The sequence below is a fragment of the Hyaena hyaena genome, unplaced genomic scaffold (assembly GCF_003009895.1).
Source record: "Hyaena hyaena isolate Hyena2069 unplaced genomic scaffold, ASM300989v1 scaffold_43, whole genome shotgun sequence".
Taxonomy (NCBI): Eukaryota; Metazoa; Chordata; class Mammalia; order Carnivora; family Hyaenidae; genus Hyaena; species Hyaena hyaena.
This window is the reverse complement of record NW_024080675.1, coordinates 3,466,695-3,482,942: the sequence shown is the minus strand read 5'-3', so window position 1 is coordinate 3,482,942 and position 16,248 is coordinate 3,466,695. Positions and strand designations below refer to the sequence as shown.

The 16,248-nt window shown below is 43.6% G+C and overlaps 1 long non-coding RNA gene across 1 annotated transcript; it reads right to left on the bottom strand.

The window, feature by feature from the left end:
- Positions 1–11,627: 11,627 nt before the first annotated feature.
- LOC120230470 lies at positions 11,628–14,895 on the bottom strand. Its single transcript, XR_005528033.1, has 2 exons — positions 14,742–14,895; positions 11,628–12,002 (listed from the first exon to the last, which is right to left on the bottom strand). It is a non-coding gene; the product is annotated as an uncharacterized LOC120230470 (long non-coding RNA).
- Positions 14,896–16,248: the final 1,353 nt, after the last annotated feature.

The window sequence follows — 16,248 nt, the reverse complement described above, 5'->3', positions numbered from 1 at the left end:
AGAACAACGGTGTGCAGCCACTGAGGAAATGTCAGTGGTTGAGGAATGGAACGCATTAGCTCTGTGAGCAGCGTCCCAAGAAGAATGACAAGATGGCGGCTGGAGGTGCTTGGTGGCAGCAGCAGAGGCAGGTAACACTGCTCCTGACGAGTGAAGGGAGGAGCGTGGAGACTGGGGAAGACACTAGCAGTAATAGTAATGCAGACACTCATGCAGCTGTGGCCAGGAGGAGAGTGAGGGCCACGGCAGAGGCAGTATGCAAGAAGACTGGCTCACGTGCTCTTAAAGGGGCAAGAGAAATCGAAACAGATACTGCTGACATCCAGTAACTTTGCGAGTGAAAGTCCCAAGCAGGTATATATATTGGTACCATTTCACTGGCCATGCAAGCTGATGAGCTTTGCAGCTATTTCCATGAGAAGCACACAGCATCATGACTGCTGTTCAAAATATCTACCAAGCCTAGGTGCCTGGGTGGCTTAGCCAGTTAAGTGTCCAACTTAGGCTCAGGTCATGATCTCCCAGTTCGTGAGTTCAAGCCCCACATCGGGGTCTGTGCTGACAACTCAGAGCCTGGAGCTTGCTTTGGATTCTGTGTTTCCCTCTCTCTCTGCCCCTCCCCTGCTCACACTCATCTCTGTCTCTCAAAAATGAATAAACGTTAAAAGAAAAAAGATTAAAACAACAACAACAACAAAATATCTACCAATCCAAATGGTATGGCATCAACCAGGAAGAATAAACACTAGCCACAAGGCTAGGGTTAGAGGTCCCCTTACTGAACCAGGTTTATGCCTAATAGCAAGATCACAAGGAGATCTGAGAAAGGCCCCAGAGTGGGGGCCCGCAGTATGGGGGGATGATGGTGGGGGCAGTTTCCTTAGGGATTCAGAGTAACAGCTATTTACATACCACCACAGAAGTCTTTTGATATTTTAACAACCTGTATAACCACACTGGAACATACCAGCTAAATATCAACTCTGAACAAAGTTAACCAGGAATACAGGGCACTGTTTGATTAAATGTCACTTGAGAATTGAAAAAAGCTGAATGCACAGAAACAGAGTCAAACAGTGGTTACCAGGGGCTGGGGGTGGTGAAATGGGGCGATGTTGCTCAAAGGGTACAAACTTGAACTTAGAAGATAAATAAGTTCTGGGGATCTGACGCACAGCATTGTGATTATAGTTAACCACACTGCAGTATATGCTTGAAAGCTGTCAGGAGACTAGATCCGAAATGTTCTCACCACAAAAAAGAAATGACACTTACATGATGTGATGTGGTAATGTGATGGTAGTATTCACATTGCAATACATAAGTATGCTGTATCAAGGCATTTTACACCTTCCTCTTATACAATGTTATATATCAATTATATCTCAGTTAAAAAGAGATAACAAAGGATTTTAGGGGGTGCTAGAACTCTTTTGTGTCCTGTGTATGATATCATTACACAAATCTATATACATGTTAAAATTCTTGGAACTGTAACTGAAAGAAAAAAGGTCAATTTTACTGTATGACCACTGAAAAAATAAAATCCAATTATCATCCCCCTCAAAAAAGTCACTTGAGAAGCCTAGGCAATACATGCTATAGGATCTCATCAGGAAGAGATGTCCCCATCAGCTGCAGAGGAAAAGTGCAGGCAGACTGGATGGTGGAAAGAAACTCACACTGGACTAAAAATCAGAGACGGGTTCTGGTTCCAAACCAGCCCCTTAGCTAAGCCCTGCGACTTAGACATCCCCATCAAACATGAGAAGGCCCCCAGGGAAGAAGTACCTTGGCAAAGTAGACACAGATCTGGCCGTGAAGGTTGTAAGTGCCAGGTTAGGAAGTGTAAACTTCAGAGCCATGCTATCGAGTCAATGTCGCCCAGGGGTGTGGGATAAGAATGACAGAGAGAAGAAAGGCTTCAAGTTTCTCAGCAACATATTTCCTGAGCAGGTGTTTGGCCAGAGATCTGAATGTTGTTATTGTCATGTGGCCAACAAGAAAATGTCAACGGCAACATTTAATAGCTTTTGGTAGAAGTAATATAGGAAATCTATGCAGAAGGAGAAATAGCTATGGTTTGAGTCCTGTCCAAGTGACTGCCACCTGCCATTAGGCGGAAAAGGAAAACAAGGATGAAAAAATAACAAGGCATCATAGGAATACAAATCAAAGGGATGACAATAGAGAGGCTTGTCTGTAGCCTGGGAAAGGAACAGAGAGCAGGAGGGGTGAAAGGGTGGCCACAGTCCCACAAAGCTGCTGCTGCCCCAGGTCGAAAGACTGCTGGGCAGATGATCACACTCATCTTCATAATGGATCCAGGCAGGAAGTGGCAAAGCATATTTCGTGCCTTTGGTCATGCCTCCTCTTCTCTATAGGCTGGGAGGAAGACACATGATGTAAATAGCACTGTGTGAATGCCAATGACTAGGAAGGGACGGGTCCACATAGCTCTTGTCTGTGAAGCTTTACTGCTGGTGCCCCGTGATAGGAATGGCCCCTTCGAAGGGCTCAGCCTTCCTGAAGCCTACCCCAGACCTTCCATCTGGCAACATCTCCCTTCTGTGCACTTCATCTGAAGTCTGCATTCTGCCGTGTCTTATCTGAATACTGTCTTGTATTATTCTGCAGTTTTGCTCCTTGTGGTGGCTGAATTCCTCTACTAAATTATAAGTTCCACAATAATATTGGCTGTGACTTTTTTGTTGGTGGTGTTTTTGTGTTTAACGACATACAACACTTTGTATTCTGTTGGTTACATGAATAAGAGATATTCAGTAAGCAAGTATTAAAATCCATTTAAATAAAATCATATATTCTATAAGCATTTATTGAATGCACACCATGATCCAGACGCTGGGTCAAAGCAAAGAAGAAAGGAGAGACTCTAGCACATAGTAGCCACTCAGTAAATATATGCTCTGATACTGGGAAGCTCAGGATGCCAAGAAGGTATGTGAGACTTCTGAGCCAAGATGTCCAGAAAGAAATGAAGCATAAGAAGCCAGCAAGTTTTCAAGCTGCCATCATGAGATGTGTTACCCCAAGAAGTAGCAATGCCTGAAATCAATACACTGCCAGGCAAACACTCAGAACCCCATCAGTCCACCGTACCAGCTCTATTTTGCTTTACATCTTTGACTTCCTCCAGTCTGCCAAAGTCTCCAGAGAGGTTCCGGAAAATACTACATCTGTAAAACAAGAGTAAGAAGCTATGAAAAAAGAAATAATAAGAAAACTGTTGGAGGGAGTGCCTGGCTGGCTCAGTCAGTACAGCATGTGACTCTTGATCTCAGGGTAGTGAGTGTAAGCCCCATATTGAGCATGGAACCTATTTGAAAAGAGATGAGGAAAGGAGAGAAGAGGAGAGGAGAGGAGGGGAGGGGAGGGAAGGGAAGGGAGGAGAAAACTATTGGAAATGAAGGGTGGGGTGACAGTCTTAAAAAATGGAAAGATGGAAAAGATGGAAAAGATAAGAGACATGGGCATTCAGTCCAGGAGACCCAGCATTGACTAAGAAGAATTCCAGAAACTTAGTAGAGGAGAGGAGATTGTCAAATGAGTAACAGTCCATTTCCCAGAAATGAACAGACACATTAATTTCAAAATTTAAGTGCTAACAAAATCCTAAGCAGTTTAAGTGAAAAAATAAAGGCCCATTTTGAAATTTCAAGATACTAAGGCAAAGAGAAAATAAATCTTCTAAACAGGACGGGGGAGCAAAATAAAATAGAAAATGGTAAAACGACAAGAATCAGACTGACATCAAACTTCTCATCAGTAACACTGAATGCTAGTAAGACAGTTGAGCAGTATTTAAAATACCCATTTTATTACACTTTCACACAAAAACCTATGAGGCACTTTTTGCCACTTCTGTGATCTTTTCTTCCACATGGAGACAATTCTGTGCGCATAACACTCCTAAACTCTCTCTACCCCCCTCACAGAGAAAGAGTGATTTTGTGAGTTTGGAAGAAGGAATTAGATGTATAATCTAGCTCCTTCTATTTCTCTTTTCTGGGGAAGAAGCTTCTCACACGAAGCATAATCCTGTGCTGCCTCTATAGACTATAACACATGGGGCTCTGGTCCTCATGAATAAAGTGGCTCAACTCTATGGTTCAGCATTTAGAAACCCACTTGCCTGCAGATACATTGTATTTCATTTCCGGGAAGACACCATCAAGTGGAAGGCTGCCCCATTACTTTATGTACCACAAAGAAAGTAAAACACTAAAAATTAAGCAATGCAATCCTATCACTTTGAATTTTTAAATACTTGTTGAATAAGACTGTTTCTTCTAGACATATTGTAGTGTTTGTGACATACCACGCTTTTGTATACATAAAAAGGAAAATAAGTTGGTTATCATTTTTCTAAAAAAAAATACAAAGCCTAACTGGGTTTTTTTTTAAAGTTTATTTATTTTGAGAGAAAGAGAGAGAGAAAGAGAGCACATGTGCACAAGCAGGGGAGGGGCAGAGAGAGAGGATCCCAAGCAGGCTCTGTGTTACCAGCACAGAGCCAGACATAAGGATCGATCCCCTGAACTATGAGATCATGTCCTGAACAGAAACCAAGAATCAGCCATTAACTGACTAAGCCACGCATCCCCCTTCCCCTCCTCACCCCCCCCCTCCACCCAGGGTCTAACACATTTTGACTCAGATGCTGGGAGCTGCACCGGCCTCGCTGGATGACAGTCACAGCGAGGAAATGGCAGAGTTTGCACAGCTCCTGCCATGAGAAATGAAAACTGGTATCTCCTTCTGCTACTACTGGCTCATGTTGGAAATGAGCCTGCTGGTATTGACCAGGCCTCACAATATTTCACATCAGACCGATATTCTGCACACAGATACCTCATAAGGAAAAGCATATTCCTGCCTTTTCAAAAGAGATTTTAGATGAAAGCACAGTGGATGATTGTCAAAAGGCTCTTCCTACGGGCCTTGCAGACCCAAGACTTAGATAATAAAGGGGGTTAAGAACACAAGAGTTACAACTGAGCCTGGCCCCAAGACAAAGAGCCTAATTGAGAGTTAAGGAACAGATAAGGGCAGAACTTAAGTTAATACTTATACCTTTTCTAACTGGTGACGTATGGCAGTCCCTTCCCTAAGGCCTACTTTCCACAAACACCCTCCCTTACCCTAGCGACTGGGATGAGAATAGGCTAAGAGTAGCTAAAACATAACCCAAATACAAAGGCCGACACATTTAGGGCCTCCATGGTGTTTACACATTCAGCATCAAGTCAAAACAGTTTCCACAAACAATGTATTAACCAGCTCAAAAACATTTCGTTCTCTTGTGAGCCAGACAGAATGACTCCTAGCCTATCTATATACAACTTAACCTATGTGTTGGGAGCTATTTCTGAGTTCATAGGTGAAGAAAGAACTCCCTATAAGGTTAAGGTGAGTTGCACGGATTCTTACAGGTCAGATGGTGACAGATATCCACCCCCACCCAATTGTTTCTGCTTGGAGCACCGACCCCCAAGGCATCTTTTGATCAGTATTTGGAATGACTTATTCTGGCCTTCAATATGCTGATTGCACCCTGTGAAGGAACCTATTGTAGGAACTTCTTCTTTTGTGATTATGGGAGCAGACACTGTGTTTCCTGAAAGACCTGTTTTTCTTAATATTTCTCCTTAAACAAACAAGCTATTGACCCCTGCTCACAAAGAACTAACTTCACCCTTTTTATGCTAAAAACATTGTCTTGTATGCTAAAGATACCTTCCTTCCCCATAGGATAAGCAACTAAATCACCTACCTCAATCTCTATTGATAAAGGTTATGCATGAGTCTTCTACAAATCTATGTTCTGGGAAATTGTTACATATCAAAGAAATTTATCATCAAAAATCATTGTCTAAGGTAAATGCCACTTCTGTGCCATCCCCCAAACACTTAATTATAAAAAAAAATTGAGCCCCAGTCAGAGTAGAGATGCCTGCCTGGTGTCCAGAAAGATTCTGGTGGCTCTCTCATTCTTCCCTCGCTGACACCATCCATCCTTCAGGGACCTCTGGACCTGCTGGAGCCGGCCTCTGGCACTCAGAATTATCTACATCTTTAATTTACAGTATTACGTTTTCCTTTTTGCCAGCAAGATGTCTTAGAGGACTCAATCCGCTCTGGGATTTTCTTCTACAGACTTCCATTCTGCAGATCGTAATGCTGGCACTTTACCTTTTAGAAGGTGTCAGTAGAAGGTTTTTAGGTAACAACCAGGACTTTCATTCCTTCCTTAAATGATCTTTAGTAGTTTATTGACAGAAATATCAAGAGGTTCGGTGGCCTGGTCTTGCCAGCAAGAATAACTCAAGTTCATGTGTGTACAGGTACCAATAATGTCATGATGGCCACCTGGCCAGAAGCAATGGTAAGATGCTATTGATTGTGAGATGCACTTCAATCCAAAGATGTTCAATGTGAGGGACGCCTGAGTGGCTCAGTTGGTTGGGCGTCCAACTTCAGCTCAGGTCATGATCTCACGGTTTGTGAGTTCAAACCCCACATCAGGCTCTGAGCTTACAGCACAGATTCTGTGTCTCCCTCTCTCTCTGATCCTTCCCAGCTCACACCGTCTCTCTCTCTCTCTCTCAAATATATATAAACATTAAAACAATTTTTTTAAAGAAAGAAAGATGTTCATTGTGAACAGAAAGGACGTCATCCTACAATCAATAAAAAATAGAGTAACAACCATTTTCTTGAGTAGCAGCTTAATCACTGAAAACGTGGATGTTTAGTTTGTCATCTGCTTTATTATTTTGTCATTTATTCCAATTTATCCAAAACATGGATGGAAAGGAGGGCCACCATTTATTAGGTCCCTTCAAATCCCAGTAGAAAGTACTTTTATTACCCCCAATTTGCAAACTAAAACATGAGGCCCAGCAAAGTGAAGTGACTGGCCCAAGGATTCACAACTCAAGGGCGGAATCAGACTGAATCCTGGTCTGCTAGGTGACAGCAATCACTGCCATGCAAGCTGGCTTTTGTAAATTTCCTGATGAAAAGAGTTGTAAAGGATAGATGGGAATTGACGTGTGAGAAAGACACACGAGAATAAAAAGGCTCAAAGATAGGAGAGAGCGTGGCCCTTTCCAGAGCCTCTAAGGATTTCCTCAGGGCTGGAGGGCAAGAGGCAAAGGGAAGGGGTAGGGGGTGAAGAGTGAGCATCGCCCTTTCAAAGGATGATGAGCAATTTTTTGAAATAGTTCCCCTTTTTTTTCTTTTCCAGCTTTGACACTGATGCCCTGGGAAGCCTTTCTCTCTCTTGTAGTCTAGATGAGGAGTCACTATCTCTGCCCTTTGCTCCCATGGTAACTTGTATTTCTTCTCTCTTAGAACTGATCACACTTCACTGTAATTGTTGATCCAACTCTCTCTACCCCTAGCTATAAATAAGCCCCATGAGCAGAAGATGGAGCCTGTCTAGGCCACCACCCTCTTCCTAGAGCTCGGCATGGAGCCTGGCACAGAGCAGACTGTTTGACATAAATACACAACTTGGTGAGTGGTAGACCTCCAGCCCTCACCCTGGTTAAGGCCACTGGAGTAGACTAACAGAAAAGTCTGGTGCCAGGAACTTTCAGAGACTTGTCAGAGCTTGACGGTAGAGTGGTTGTCAGAGGGCAAGCGCCACTCCATCACTTGATGGCTGGAGAGAGTATCTCCATTTTGAATGAGTGGGCCTGAAAGCAAACCCAGTGGGTCCTATCAAGATTCAAGGTCAATACTCATAAGCCATCCACAGGCTGTACACATAAGGCCTGATCACTGAGTAATTTCACACCCCAAACCCATGAAACGTTGGTGATTTCCAGCGCATTTTTGCAAACCATTTGATTTCACTTGGAACAGATTGCTATCAGGAGGAACATTTTCCAGGTGGGGAGTTCCCCTTTGTTTCACCCTTGGCAGCCCTTCATGACATTCCCTGGCACATATCTGCATCCTTATGCTGTGAACCTTTTCCCTCTAACCTCTTTCCTGGGCCAATGGAGCCCTTTTCAGCAGCAAATCATTCCTTGTGCCTGTAATACATCTCTTCTTCTCCGGATTTGCTCCATGGGTATAATTGGTTGCATCTACCTCCCCTCTGTCCATAACACCATAGATCATACAGGCAGAGACAGATCCCCAGTGAACCACAACAGGCTTATGGCTTCAGGAAGGCATTAAGATATGCATATTTTATTTTAACATCCTTTGGTTATAGATAGGACTGCCAAGGCTTGTGTCTTCCTAAACAACTTCCCTGGCTAAATAGTCAATGGCTAAAATAATGCATCGTACTGGTTACATCTAATAAAAATGAAAGGCCACTTATAGGGGCAGATGAGGCCAAAATCTTCCCTTCCTATGACCCTCTTCTTTGAATGATGGATGAAGTCTGTGCTTCTGCTGCAGTACATGAACTCAATTAAAATAGTTCCTATACATTGCTGCCGGCATCACTTTTGAGTGTTCCCATCCTATAAACATATCATATTATAATATTAATGTGGAACCTGCTCACTTTATTGTCTCAGTCCCTTCACAGTTCATTGATTAACCAGATGCCAGGCATACATCCCTTTTACTATGCATGTGTATGTGTGTGTGTGTTTTATTGTGGAGGATGCATTATCAATCCCATCCAAAGTTCCTCGCTAAGGTTTTTCCTATCAATTGTTTCCTTATGGTTCACAGCATATGGACAGTTTATTCTCTCATCAATCCTCAATGGGCCATTCGTGTCCTTGATAATAATAACAGCATTAATGGATGTGTTCCCATTTCAGGATTTACCATGATCTTGAACTAATTTAATTAAGCTGCACTACACCATTGTATCCCTGCTTCCCATTGTCCATCATGCTGTTCTTCCACACCCCAAACAAATGTGTTTCCGAGCCAATGAGGCTCATTTGTTCTCCCTGTGAGGGAGTCCTTGGGTAAGAGTTCAAGGACAATAGAATTGGTGAATGTGAAAGGGGTGACGAGGGGGACACAGGAAAAGGACTAAAGATTGCTCGCATTGGGTGTGCCCGGGTGGCTCAGTCGGTTAAGTGTCCAGCTCTTAATTTCTGTTCAGGTCATGATCTCACAGTCTGTGAGTTTGAGCCTCGAGTTGGGCTCTGCGCTGACATTCGGAGCCTACCTGGGATTCTCTCTCTCTGTCTCTCTCTCTCTCTCTCTCTCTCTCTCGCACACACACACACACACACATACACACACACATTCTTTCTCTCTCTCTCTCTCAAAATAAATAAGTAAACTTTAAAAAAAGATTGCTCTTGTCAAGAGTTCCATGGTCCAATAGAATGAACGTCAACAGCTCTGACATCTACCAGCTTCCTGACCTTGGAAAATTTTACTACTTTTACATCTATAAAAGAGACACAAGACACTGTACATGACTCTTTAGAAGAATTAATAAAATAATGTATGTTTCCCTAGCACATGATTGGTACTTCATTAATATTAGATCCTTCACTTTCTGCCCGTCTCTTAACTTGAGTTTTTGCAGTGAATGCTGTTAATATACACCACAGGTGTGTGCTGCTCTAACAAAAGGTGTGTTTCTAAATAAAGGGTGTAAATTAGGTTGGAGAAATGAGTCATATTTTAAATGTAGTGGAGGGTATGTTGCTTAAAATTCTCCTGTGCTGCATTTTGTTCTGAGGCAAAATCATTCCCCTCCCAATAACAAGTGTCCATAAAGCAGTAGATTGCTGTATAAGATCATTTCTCTGGTTGAGTTATAGCCCTCCTCTTCTATGTGGTCATTGACATAATAATAATGTCACTGAATAACTTTTACTGAGAGCTTACTATGTATGCTGCACTAGATCTTTACGCACATTCTTCACATCCCCTGTGAAATCGATACCATATTATCCCCCTCTCACAGATGAACAAATTGAGACATAGAAAGGTCATACAACATGTTCAAGGTCACACAGCAAGTGGCAAGGCTAGATTTAAACACAGGCAGTTGGGCTCTTCTGAGTCAATTCAGGGTAGAGGCTCACTCTAATGGGAAGCAATGAGATGAAAAACCTACATTCCCTAATCCAAGACTTCTTAAGGACCTAAACTGTACTGTCAACATTTCCTTTATTTATTTATTTTTATATATATATTTTTATTTATTTCTAGGAGAGAGAGAGACAGCATGAGCAGGGGAGGGTCAGAAAAAGAGGGAGACACAGACTCTGAAATAGGCTCCAGGCTCTGAGCTGGCAGTCAGCACAGAGCCCGACGCGGGGCTCGAACCCACGAACCGTGAGATCATGACCTAAGCGAAAGTTGGACGCTTAACCGACTAAGCCACCCAGGCGCCCCTGTCAACATTTCCTTTAAAACTGTAGTTGCCCTTGGTGCCAGAGATGAGCTCTACTACCTGGCTCCTCATCCTGCCAGAGGTGCAAGCTAGCTGGCATTCATCTTAAAATTGTGCAATTGCTTGGGTTCTTCTCAAAGACTCAAAATTTCACTCCCTCCATCCACACATGGGCTTATGCTGGCTAGGACCCTGGCTGGGCATCAGACTGGGACACCTAGAGATGAATGGAAGACACTGATGGGCCCAGGGTGGAATATAGAGGTTTGGGTATAAATCACCTAACCAATTCCATCAACTAACATTGAAGGAGAAGTTGGGACTCTGAATATCCAGTTCTGTACCAAACCTCATGCAGGGTATTTTTAACAGGACTGAGTAAAAGAGGTACTTGGTGCAAAATTTAAAGAGGCTCTTAATTCCAGGATTGTATAAGTGCCAACCATGGTTTTCATATTCTCATTTCACTTAACTATTATGAAAACCTTGATAGGGCAGTGTTAATACCTCAACATACTTGCATTCCATCTTGAAAGAGAGATAAAAACTCAACTCCAAAGTCAACATATCTTATCAAGCTCAGAAATTTATCTTTTTAGGTACACCCCATGTTACTCCAAATTTAACCACCCCTAAAAAGTGAATGATTCTTAGCTTTATAAACTCATTTATACCAGAATCCATCTAAACAGTAAAAGTATCTCTATTGTACCTGTCACTCAAAGTGACTCATCCCAACTCTCCACTTTACTGGACATGCCCTTATTTTCAAAGAGGAGAATGCAGTGAGAACAGGTAAGAGTATTATGGGTCCGATGAGTTGCAAAGGTTTACTAGGTTTCACGGCATTATAAATGCTTAGAGAATCCAACTTAGTTTCAGGAGTCCCTATCCGCAAAACAACTTTCAGTTTCAGTCCTTAAACAACTCTCAGCTTTCTGGTCTATAAGGAAATTAAGTCACCCATGTGAGCAAATAAATGACCTATAGGAAATCTGAGACTCCTAGGGGGTGCAGGTATCACAAGACTGTTCTTTTCATTTGGGGCCCAGAAGGAAGACCTCCTCTCAATCTGATAGCCTTATACCCTCCATCTATACCTGTTTGTCTTCCTGGAGAAAGACCAGTGGCAAAGGCAGGATGTGAATACACAGCTGGAAATGCATAACCCAAGCTTAAGTCATTCTCCAATCTTGAAAAAACCTTCCCATCACTCTACCCTTCTGCTTTTGATGACCCCTTAAAAGAATCAGTTCAATTCCCTACAGAAAGTTGATATATTTTATTTTATCCAAATGGTTTTGAACAAGAAGGAGTTACCCATAATTCCTGAAGACCCCAGTGGTTGGGTTCATGCCTCCTATGTGACTGGCACCTCGTTTCTCTCTGAAGAAGCTCCATGTTCACTTCAATGGCAGCTCTAGTCAGGCGTCATTTTCAGTGACAAGCTGTGTTTTAGGCAGTGCTGGCGGGTCTCGTGATGACTGTTCTCCTTGTCACTTGCAATAGCTCCCTAAAACCATAGAAGCTCACCATGCCGAATGTCCTGAGCTGGCTGGGGTTGGAGGCCTAGTTCTACAGACAGCTTGAAATTCACATTATATGGTCCTCAGCAGGCAGGACCAGAGCTCAGGAGGCATACCTGAGAAAAGAAAAAGAAGTATTTTTCCTGAAGCAAGTTGGAGAGAAGAACATGAAGGGCAAGGAAGACCTGAGTTGAAAGAAAGCCCTTGCTCTGCAGAGGCTGCTGCTGTGGGAGTGCCACCAGCGTGCATTTCACTCAGACTCTTTTCAATGGGGAAAATAGTCCAGTGGGCCTGGTCATCAACGTCAGACACTGCCATCAGAAGTGGGCAATTGTTGGGGCGCTTGTGTGGCTTAGTCGGTTAAGCGTCTGACTTTCGCTTAGGTCATGATCTCACGGTTCGTGGGTTCGAGCCCCGCGTCGGGCTCTGTGCTGACTGCCAGCTCAGAGCCTGGAGCCTATTTCAGAGTCTGTGTCTCCCTCTCTTTCTGACCCTCCCCTGCTCATGCTGTCTCTCTCTCTCTCTGCTAGAAATAAATAAAAATATTAATAAAAAAAAGAAGTGGGCAATTGTCTGTAACAGCTTGGGAAGATGTTAGCAAAGTGACGATAGCTATCATGTCCTGCTTAATAACCTGTATATTCTTATGACAAACCTAGTCATAAGTCATAAAAAGCTATCAGGAAAAGAGGCCATCCCTAAGTGTAGACACATATCCCTTGGCCAGGTCTCCTGATGTAAAATATGTTGAAAGGCAAATTAGGTCTTTAGCTCTAAGAAATCAGGTCTTAGAAGGTCTACCAGTAGATTATTAATCCCTCTGAGATCTATCCAGAATCTGGAGACAAGAGAATTTCAGTGTGAAAATACACGTACCTCTTGGCTGGCTGGAACCCAGCAATGCTTATTATGAATAGTGCTAATCCAGGACCAAGAATTTTGGGTCAACCAATCCTACCTGCCCCATTCATGAGGCAAGACTTGGTGCCCTCTAGATGAGAAGAATGGGCAACACAACAATATTTATTACTCATCCTTTACCTGCCCCTTTGAAATATGCCTGGCATTACCTTGCAGATGGCTTGGGAATGAGTCAAATGGTTGCCAAGGGAGCCTGCATTCAGCCTTAGGTATTCATCTGGGAGAACAGGAGGCAGCCACCTGTATCCCTGGCCTCTTGGCACCAACTGAACTAAATACCTTGGCTCTTGCTTAAAGCACTTAGCCAAGACGACAGCTCAGTTTGGACCTGGCTGTCATTACTTGCAACATGATTTCCCAGGCAACACTTATCCACTGGCCTCACATACTGTAACTAAAGATAAGAATGAACTTCATATTAGCAGACAGACATAAATCTCATACAACCCAGGCTGACTGAGGAAGAAACATTTACTGAGCAACTACTATGTGCTAGTTCTGGATTAAGACCTATGTAGCAGCTATGGTCTGTAGTTTTGAAGATCTTGATGCTTAACAGGGAAACAAGACATGTGATGCACATAATGTTCATAATACAAGCAAGGATATATTTAAATGCTAAGTCGGGGGGAGGGGGAGGTCCTGGGTGGCTCAGTCAGTTGAGCATCCAACTTTGGCTCATATCATGATATCACAGTTTGTGGGTTCAAGCCCTGCATCAGGCGCTGTGCTGACAGCTCAGAGCCTGGAGTCTGCTTCAGATTTTCTCTCTCTCTCTCTCTTTCTCTCTCTCCCCACCCCCACTGTGCTCGCTCGCTCTCTCGCTCTCTCTCTCTCTCTCTCTCTCTCTCAAAAATAAATGTTTTTTAAAAAGGCTAAATTGTGAGGTAAAGGCTGCATGCTTTAGAAATGTTGAATGAGAAAGGCAGGAATAGCTAAAGAACTCTAAGAAAATGTCTCAGTTTGTTAGGGCTGTTCTAACAAAGTACCAGAAACTGGGTGGCTTCAATAACAGAAATTTATTGTCTCACAGTTCCGGAGGTTAAAAGTCCCAAATCTAAGTGTTGGCATATTAGCTCCTTCTGAGGGCCATGAGGAGAATCTGTTCCGTCTCCCCTAGCTTCTGGGGACCGTGGGGAGGCTTGCTGGAGTCTTTGACGTTCCCTGGCTTAGAGACACATGATGCTGATCCCTGCTTTCATGTTCACATGGCAGTCTCCTTGAGTGCACATCTGTCTCCCAATTTCCTCATATCATGAAAACAGAGGTCTTACTGGATTGGGGTCTGCTCTAATGATCACCTCTCAACTTGACCTTCCTCAAAGAACCATTTCCAAATAAGATCATATTCACAGGTATTGGGTTAGGACTTGAACATCTTTTAGAGGGGTACAATTCAACACATAACAGGTAGATGTCTGGTGAATATGAAACTTGAGATGCACACTGAAAGATACAAAGGATCTGTACAGGTGGAGATCAGGAGAAAGGCTTCTGGATTCTAGATAGGAAATGGTATTTTTAGAAAGGACATGATGTTTAGAGTGAACAAAAGCATGTAGGTGATACAAAGAAGCCATCCCATTAAAAAGGACATCCTTAAAAATCAAGTTGAATAGAGAGTGTGGGTCTATGCTGAAGGGTCTTGGATGACAGGCAGAGGTTTTTAAATCGATATAATATGATAAGGGACCAAAGGACTGACATGGTGAAAGCACTGTACTAGAAAGATCAAGAGGTAGAAGGATGAAATAGAGAGAAAAGATGGAGGAAGTGAGACCATTTTAGGAAGCTCTTGGGTGATTAGGGTAGAAGTGATAAGGGCCCGTTAGGATGGTAATGCTGGGAATGAGTAATTCTTACCCTGAATCCCTCTCAGAATGGGTATTTGGGCATTATCTCTGTATCTGTGAATTCGCCATAAAGCTCTCTACCTGGCACCATGTGGACGTAACGAAGCATTGGTTGTCATAGTTATGACATCATCATCAGCATCATTATCACCATCCTAATGGTTACCATCCTCATCTTCTCACCAATATCGACCCTGGATAGTTCACTTGCCGACTCAACCAGCCTGCAGCAGGGATGTGGGATAAATCCATCTATTCACCCAGGTCCACACCTTGCCTCCTTTGGTAGCTGATGTAGCCACAGCAACCGCTTGTGCTATACCAACAGTCACAAAGCCCAGCTGCTGTTGCTGCTGCCACCATAGCAACACACTAAGAATCCCTTTCTGCGGCAATGACCGCCTGCCCCTGTGGTCTAGATCCACCACCAAGACGCCACCAAGAAGTACAGGGAAGTTCATTCTTCATGAGTTGCACTTTGACCAATGGGAGGCCACCAAGTCCCCGACCCTGCTCCCCTAGACACAGTTAATTCGCTGGGCCTTTCAGAAAGCCTAGCGAAGACCATCAGTTGCACTTGTTACAAAGCTGTAGCTGGTTCAGCATTGCTTCCCTTGTGTTTATTTCTGCTGCTTTTACTGTCTTAGCTTTCTTATATCCTAACAGTTCTTTCCACTGGAATGCACTCCCTAATAAAGAGCTATTAAGTTCCTCAGTCGTTCCTAATGTCTAGGGAACCCAGGCCAAGACAAACAATAAAAATTACATACATTGTTAATCACCAAACCATGTTCTGGTCGGTTTTAGGTGCTGGAGAGGCACTGGCGTTCCATAAAACAAATATAGTCTTTGCTTCATGTTTATGGAATCTCGCCTTCTAAGAATATAATTATGAATTGAGAGAAGTGCTCTGAAGGAAGAGAACTCAGCTCTCTAGGTTGCATAACAAAGGAGCAGACAAGGTCAGGGAAGGCACACTGAGGAGGAGATGCGCGCCCAGGAGCTGTGTTGAGGAGGTGTTAAGCAGGTGCAGCCTCACAGGAAGGAGGGGAACGCAGGGTGTGTAAAGGAAGAGCCATGTGGGCCGCGTGTCCGCACAGGCCCTGAGGCTGAGTGCTTAGTAGATGTCACCCAGAAAGATGTTTAAAATGTATAAATACCCAGGCCCTGCCACAAGCTTACTAAATCAGAGTCTGGCGGAGTGCCTGGGAAGGTTCTTAAGTCTTCTTTCTAAACCTCAGCCAGGTTTGGAAACCCCTGAATTGGATACATGGGCACTGGCCTGAATAAGGAATGAAGAATGCAAAAGGAAAAGTTTGCTTCTCAGTGTTAGCTTTTCCTTTTGTCAGAGGCCACCACCATTCCTCAGCTTATCTGCTCTATTCCCTGTATTTCCCACAACGTATGCCCGTCCTGCACACGTGTCTGTGTGCTCACACACCTGCGCGTGTACCTCGTGCCCTTTCTTTGTTTGCCCAGAGTGCCCTCTGCAGGGCCTCTCTCCAGCCTACTTCCCAGCAGTGCCCTGAGCCAAGGGCCTTTCTTTCTCTCTCTCGCCAGCCACACTGACCACCCTACTTTGTAACCC